At 41.0% G+C, this 8,062-nt stretch overlaps 1 pseudogene; it reads right to left on the minus strand.

Annotated features, from left to right (window-relative positions):
- Positions 1 to 1,717: 1,717 nt before the first annotated feature.
- Positions 1,718 to 3,199, minus strand: LOC101327748 (alpha-globin transcription factor CP2 pseudogene; annotated as a pseudogene).
- Between the last annotated feature and the right edge of the window lie 4,863 nt (positions 3,200 to 8,062).

Here is an 8,062-nt window from a genome sequence, read left to right on the forward strand (position 1 = left end):
GCAGTGGCTGTGAGAGGTCCTGGCTCTAAGAGAAGAGGCATTTTTTTAAAGAAAGGGTTAGCATGTTCATCACAGAGTCAACAGGGCTAACGGGGTGTATTTATTTCCATATTTTGCAATCTATTATAAAAGGGTCATATTTTTCAGAGCGTTCTGTATCTTGCAGAGGAGTTAAGAAAATTACATCAGGTCACACAATTAGTAATAGGAGGAGCAGGATTTGAAACAGATTCATCTGCTGTGGAATCGCATATTTAAAAAAAATTTTTATCTGCTTTGTTTTTTTGAAGGTTGATTTTAATGAACGAAAATTTCTGTATAAAAACATTTAAACTTTATCAAATGCTTTAAAAATACACATACACACACACACAGGTCCAAATCCAATACAGAATCTTTTGAACATTATCATTTTTCACCTCAGCATAACATGTAGAGGGATTTCTGGATAAAATTTACATGTGAAAAAAGACCCATAGTCTTACACATGCACACACACAAGAGCACACAATCACAATCAGGAAGAACTAAAGTATATGGTAAGAATGCAAACAGGATGGGAATGAATTTCTTGTAAAGCTTATATAAATGAACGCTACATGAGTAAAAGAAATTTCTAGACCAAGAGAAGATGCAGAGAGGGGGAAGAGAAAGCAGAGGTTAGTCTAACTCATTAATAAATAGTTTGAGAAGGTCATTCAAGAACAGTGAATTTGGGGAGTTATAGATAATCCCTAGTTTTCACCACCTCAAATTCTGTGAATCTGATAACTGATGATGCTTTGAAAGCGTCTATGTTTTCATTTTTTGTAGGTCTTGATTTGTTCATCATTATTTAAGTGTGGTTTGTCCCTTTTGGTGTTAATTCCTCCGTTCTCACTCAGTGTTATACCCAATTCACCAGAAGAGCCACAGTAAGAAATGATGGCAAGCACAGAGGACCGCAAGGGTGGCAGTCTCATGAATGGCAGTTAATAAGAGCCAGACTGCCTGGGTTTGCATTTCAGTGTCACTAGCAGCTAGCTGCCTGTTACTCAGCAAGCTCCTCGGCCACTCTATGTCTCATTTCCTCATCTTCAATTAGGGATCATTATTACCCACTTCACATAGGGCTATTAAGAGGATTTAAACAAGATAATCAATTTAAAGAATTTATCACACTGCCTGGCACAACTAAATGTGCAAAAAATGTTAGCTGAAGTTACTATTAGTCATAGAATTACAGGGGAATCAAAAGAAGAATTTTCTTCTTTCTCTGTATTTCTCTTTGATGAGGTTTTCAGAGGCAAAAAAGATTGAGGATCTAGTCTTATGAATATAGATGTTTGCTTTTATGTTAGAAAAAAATTACATGGCTCCATATCACAAAATTTAACATCTTTCCATTAAACATCACACAATTCTCATCATCATTATGCCCTACACACACCTTAAATGATGTGGAGTTTCTATTGATATTCATCAACAATAGGGTCCAGAAATTTTAAAAAAGAAATAGTTGCAGAAATGCATGTTGGGCAGTAATCTGTGGGTGCCCTAAAAGCTTGGGCCAACACAGATGCCTGGGATTCTGCCTCCAAGGCCTGGACCCGCCCACACACAGTCAGATGGGTCAGGTTCCTGCAGCCCTTCAAAGCTCCATTTGAGACCCTCTTCAAGAGGGGAGTTCCCAATAGGTGAAAGAAGCAGCAGCCACTGAGGATAGAATGCCCCACACCTACTTCAGTACGATATGATAGCTATCATTGTTTCTGCTTTCATTGTGTCCAGAATAAAACAGGCTTCTTCCTGAAAGCTCTGTATCATCTCATCACTAATGAGCACACGGATTCCTGTGGGCCCCTGCTTGTGGACCTGGCTGATCTGCCAAGGGGAAACGCTGAAAAGCTGAGCAATTTTTTTCTGTCAGTTCAACATCTGTCAGTTCTTCTAGGTAGATGGTATGGTAAACGAAGAAAGTATTTGGGTCTCCATCCTCATGCTTCTCCTGCTGTTGTTGCTGCTCCCCCAGCTTCAAGGGTTCCTGACAAACATAAATGGTTAGACTTGGGCTCACATCAGGCCTTTTAATGCATTAAAAAGTCTGATTCCATCTGCAGGGCCACAGATTTGAATCACATCATCTCTAGTTAGTTTCAACAAATCTGCCCCTGAAAAGTTTGTAAAAAGCCTCGTGAATGTGGAAAAACGGTTTCGATGCAACCACTGCAGAACCTCCTGAGGTGTGGTTGTTGGCAGGAGGTTATCTGTGACTGGAGGGGCCACTGGCTGGTGATTTGGTGAACCATTTCCTTCCCCAAGAGAAAGACTGCTATGGGAACTGCTGAAGCCAGGTGATGGGGAATTATTGACATACGTGATCTCAGGCCATGGAGAACACTCTGTGAGTATAGTTGTCTCATAGGAAGGTTGATACTTCTCCTTCTCATGAGGCGTTCGTTTCTCCATTTTCTCCCTGTCTGTTTTTTGTTTTCTGTCTGCACCTTTGGGCTTGAAGACTTCGATCTGGCAGCTGGCTGAGTGTAAGTGCTCAGTATATTCCCCATTCTTATTCTCCATGAAGGTATCAATTTGTACTCGAAATGGCACTCCCTTCTCTCCACCGTGTTTCCTCATAGTGAACTCTGTGCTAATACAATGCACCTGAATAAACACAGATGTCCTCCTTGCAGGGTCCCACAGGAACTCCACTGTATTTAGTTGGTTTGGATTAGCCCTAGGATCGATTATACCCACAGACATTGGGATATCAAGAATGCTATCTCCAGGTGGGTTCCACCTCCAGCCTTCCAGCTGCTGATGTTCAGTGTATTGTAGCCGTCTGTCATGGACCACAACATGGAATACACTCTTCACCAATTTGCCATTAATTTCTGGTAGTTCTCCAAGTTTCCTGTTGTCTAGTATTCGGATTTCATAAGACTGGCCTTGATTGAGATATGTCAGGGTTTCATCATGGAGTTTCACTGCTGGAGAGGTGGCAGCACAAAGCACATATTGAAAAGGGAGGATTTTATTCTCATTGTCTGGAGGCAAACTTGACTCTTCTTGCTTAAAAATGGGCAATGCTAGGACATCACTCATGCTACAGGCACCAGCACGCAGTTGTGGCCGATCCCGGATAATCTAGCACCAGAGTCCTGCACAGCCGGGATTCAGTCACCTCATCCGTCAGAGGCAGCTTCAGAGCCCATGCCATCCTGGCTCCTTCCTTTTGCCCCAGGAGACACCGTTTCTAGTACAAAGGCGAGTAGTGTGAGTCTACCCAACGGGGGCAAGACTGCAAGACTGTAGAAAACTCCAAACCAAGATCTCCCACGCAATACTCACCAGCTGCCCCCAAGCCGCACCCGCACTGCCCGCACAACTAATCTCCCGCACCCTATGCTCCTCGCTCTTGGCTGCCCTGACTTCCAGAATCCCTCCCCCTCCCCCCTCCCCAGCCCTCTGGGGCTGCGCGAGGGTCCTCTGGCTTAACTCTTCCAGACTGCCCAAAGGCAACCCTGGACTCCTCTCACTTCTACTCTTTGGGCTCTCCCCTTGAACTCGTGGTGGGCACTCGCTGCTTTCCAAACAGACCGGCAGCAGCCACCCGCTGCCTACCCTGCGCTCCCACGCCGCTTTCGCAACTTTTCCCCCACCCCTTTCTGCGGGAAACCCCCCCCACCTCGGGAACCGGTCTCCTTACCCCTCCAGGCCTCTCTTCCCATCAGTCCCAAGATCACTTCTGGTAACGCCTTCTCAATCCCATGGCTCTTAGGACCAAATCCAGGTTCCTGCTGAGTTGCCTCCCTGCCCTGTGCAGCCCCCCACGGTCTGGAAGCATGGATGGAGAAAGCTCAGCACTGGCTTGAATCCTAGACTCACCAGGCTCCTCCAGCGACCGCAGCCCCATCACCAAACAATCATGGCACCCTCTTCCTTCACCCTATCTGCTTCCTTTTATTCCCATTAATGTGACTACTAGAAAACTTTATTTTAATTATTTATTTTAAATTTATTTCATTGAGGTACAGTTGGTTTACAATGTTGTGTTAATTTCTGCTATACAGCAAAGTGATTCAGTTACACATACATATTCATCCTTTTTCATATTCTTTTCCACTATGGTTTATCACAGGATATTGGGTATAGTTCCAATAGTGGGGTTTGGGCAAGGGATTGCATGCCTAGTGAAGGAGTGGGCCGTATGCATCATATTTTTGCAAAATGGCCTTCAGTTCTAGGTGTTACAGAAATATTTTACACAAAATGATGAACCCGACAGTTATCTCAAATTTAGAGCTGAGGAACTTTCCTAGGACAAGCTCAGAGGCAGGTGAAGAACTTGGTAGTGGAGTAAGCTTTGGTTGCCAGCAGGAAGCAAGGCTGTTGCATTGACTCTGGCCTTGACTCAACGTAAAACATTGAACTAATCGTTCCTCTGTGCCTCAGTTTCCTCATCTGCAAAATGGGAGAAGCTGGACTGAAATACGAATATACCTTAAATTCAACAATTCTATGACAGTTTCTTTGAACCTATAGTTTTGTTGGGTAGGAAGAAAAAACTTCATCGAAATTGGTGTTCAGGGATGAAGTTTTTTCGGCTTTGGCTGGTAGCAGTAAGAATTATTCCTACTTAAAACTTTCAAAAGGAGACTTCCCTGGTGGTCCAGGGGTTAAGACTCCATGCTTCTGGAGTTTCTCAGTTTTCCTGGATATTTCCCAGTCTACAGGAGCCGTGTGCCTGACAGGGTCTTGGTGCTCTGGCTGGGTGTGAGGCGTGAGCCTCTGAGGTGGGAGAGTCGAGTTCAGGACATTGGGCCACCAGAGGATTCCCGGCACCACATAAGATCAAATGGCGAAAGCTCTCCCAAAGATCTCCATCTCAACACTGAGACCCAGCTCCACTCAACGACCAGCAAGCTCCAGTGCTGGAAACCCCATGCCAAACACCTAGCAAGACAGGAACACAACTGCACCCATTAGCAGAGAGGCTGCCTAAAGTCATAATAAGTTCACAGACACCCCAAAACACACCACCAGATGCAGTCCTGCCCACGAGAAAGACAGGATCCAGGCTCATCCATCAGAACACACACACAAGTCTCCTCGACGAGGAAGCCTACACAACCCACTGAACAAATCACACCCACTGGGGACAGACACCAAAAACAACAGGAACTATGAACCTGAAGCCTGTGAAAAGGAGACCCCAAACACAGTAAGTTAAGCAAAATAAGAAAACAGAGAAATAAACAGCAGATGAAGGAGCAAGGTAAAAGCCCACCAGACCAAACAAATGAAGAGGAAATAGGGAGTCTACCTGAAAAAGAATTCAGAGTAATAATAGTAAAGATGATCCAAAATCTTGGAACTAGAAAGGAGAAAATACAAGAAACATTTAACAAGGACCTAGAAGAACTAAAGAACAAAAAAACAATGATGAACAACACAATAGATGAAATTAAAAATTACCTAGAAGGAATCAATAGCAGAATAACTGAGGCAGAAGAATGGAAATGACCTGGAAGATAAAACAGTGGAAATAACTACTGCAGAGCAGAAAAAAGAAAAAAGAATAAAAAGAATTGAGGACAATCTCAGAGACTTCTTGGAAAAAATTAAACACTCCAACATTCAAATTATAGGGGTGCCAGAAGAAGAAGAGAAAAAAAAAAGGACAGAGAAAATATTTGAAGAGATTATAGTTGAAAACTTCCCTAATATGGGTAAGGAAAGAGTCAATCAAGTCCAAGGAGCACAGAGAGTCCAATAGAGGATAAAACCAGGGAGAAACATGCCAAGACACATATTAATCAAACTATCAAAAATTAAACACAAAGAAAAAATATTAAAAGCAGCAAGGGGAAAGCAGTAAATAATATACAAGTGAATCCCCTAAAGGTTAACAGCTGGTCTTTCAGCAGAAACTCTGCAGGCCAGAAGGGAGTGGTAGGACATATTTAAAGTGATGAAAGGGAAAAACCTACAACCAAGATTACTCTACCCAGCAAGGATCTCATTCAGATTCAACGGAGAAATTAAACACTTTACAGATAAGCAAAAGCTAAGAGAATTCAGCACCACAAAACCAGCTGTACAACAAATGCTAAAGGAACTTCTCTAGGCATGAACACAAGAGAAGGAAAAGATTTACAATAACATACCCAAAACAATCAAGAAAATGGTAATAGGAACATACATATTGATAACTACCTTAAATGTAAATGGATTAAATGCTCTAACCAAAAGACAGAGACTGGCTGAATGGATACAAAAACAAGACCTACACATATGCTGTCTACAAGAGACCCACTCCAGACCTAGGGACTCATACAGACTGAAAGTGAGGGGATAGAAAAAGATATTCCATGCAAATGGAAATCAAAAGAAAGCTGGAGTAGCAATTTTCATATCAGACAAAAGAGACTTTAAAATGAAGACTATTACAAGAGACAAAGAAGGAAACTACATAACGATCAAGGGATCAATCCAAGAAGAAGATATAACAATTATAAATATTTATACACCCAACATAGGAACACTTCAGTACATAAGGCAAATGTTAACAGCCATAAAAGGGGAAATCGACAGTAACACAATCATAGTAGGAGACTTTAACACCCCACTTTCACCAATGGAAAGATCATCCAAAATGCAAATAAACAAGGAAACACAAGCTTTAAATGATAGTTTAAACAAGATGGACTTAATTGATATTTATAGGACACTCCATCCGGAAAACAACAGAATACATTTTCTTCTCAAGTGTTCATGGAACATTCTCCAGGAAAGATCATATCTTGGGTCACAAATCAAGCTTTGGTAAATTTAAGAAAATTGAAATCATATCAAGTATCTTTTCCGACCACAATGCTATGAGACTAGATGTCAATTACAGGAAAAAAAATCTGTAAAAAAATATAAACACATGGAGGTAAACAATACACTACTAAATAACCAAGAGATCACTGAAGAAATCAAAGAGCAAATCAAAAAATACCTAAAACAAATGACAATGCAAACACGATGACCCAAAACCTATGGGATGCAGCAAAAGAAGTTTTAAGAGGGAGGCTTATAACAATTCAATCCTACCTCATAAAACAAGAAACATGTCAAATAAACAACCTAACCTTACACCTAAAGCAATTGGAGAAGGAAGAACAAAAAAACCCCAAAAGAAGCAGAAGGAAAGAAATAATAAAGATCTGATCAGAAATAAATGAAAAAGAAAAGAAGGGAATGATAACAAAGATCAATAAAAGTAAAAGCTGGTTCTTTGAGAAGATAAACAAAATTGATAAACCATTAGCCAGACTCATCAAGAAAAAAAGGGAGAAGACTCAAATCAGTAGAATTATAAATGAAGAAGGAAAAGTAACAACTGTCACTGCAGAAATACAAAGGATCGTGAGAGATTACTACAAGCAACTATATGCCAATAAAATGGACAACCTGGAAGAAATGGACAAATTCATAGAAAAGCACAACCTTCTGAGACTGAATCAGGAAGAAATAGAGAATATAAATAGACCAATCCCAAGCACTGAAATGGAAACTATGGTTAAAAATCTTCCAACAAACAAAAGCCCAGGAGCAGATGGCTTCATAGGCGAATTCTACTAAATATTTAGAGCAGAGCTAACACTTATCCTTCTCAAACTCTATATAAATATAGCACAGGGAGGAACACTATGAGGTCATCATAACCCTGATACCAAAACCAGACAAAGATGCCACAAAAAAGACAACTAAAGGCCAATATCACTGATGAAAATAGATGCAAAAATCCTCAACAAAATACTAGCAAACAGAATCCAACAGCACATTAAAAGGATCATACACCATGATCAATTGGGGTTTATCCCAGGAATGCAAGGATTCTTCAATATACACAAATCAATCAATGTGTTACACCATACTAACATATTGAAGAATAAAAACCATATGATCTTCTCAACAGATGCAGAAAAAGCTTTTGAGAAAATTCAACACCGATTTATGATAAAACCCTCCAGAACGTAGGCATAGAGGGAACCTACCTCAGCATAATAAAGACCATATATGAGAAACCCAC

The sequence above is a fragment of the Tursiops truncatus genome, chromosome 7 (genome assembly GCF_011762595.2).
Source record: "Tursiops truncatus isolate mTurTru1 chromosome 7, mTurTru1.mat.Y, whole genome shotgun sequence".
Taxonomy (NCBI): domain Eukaryota; kingdom Metazoa; phylum Chordata; class Mammalia; order Artiodactyla; family Delphinidae; genus Tursiops; species Tursiops truncatus.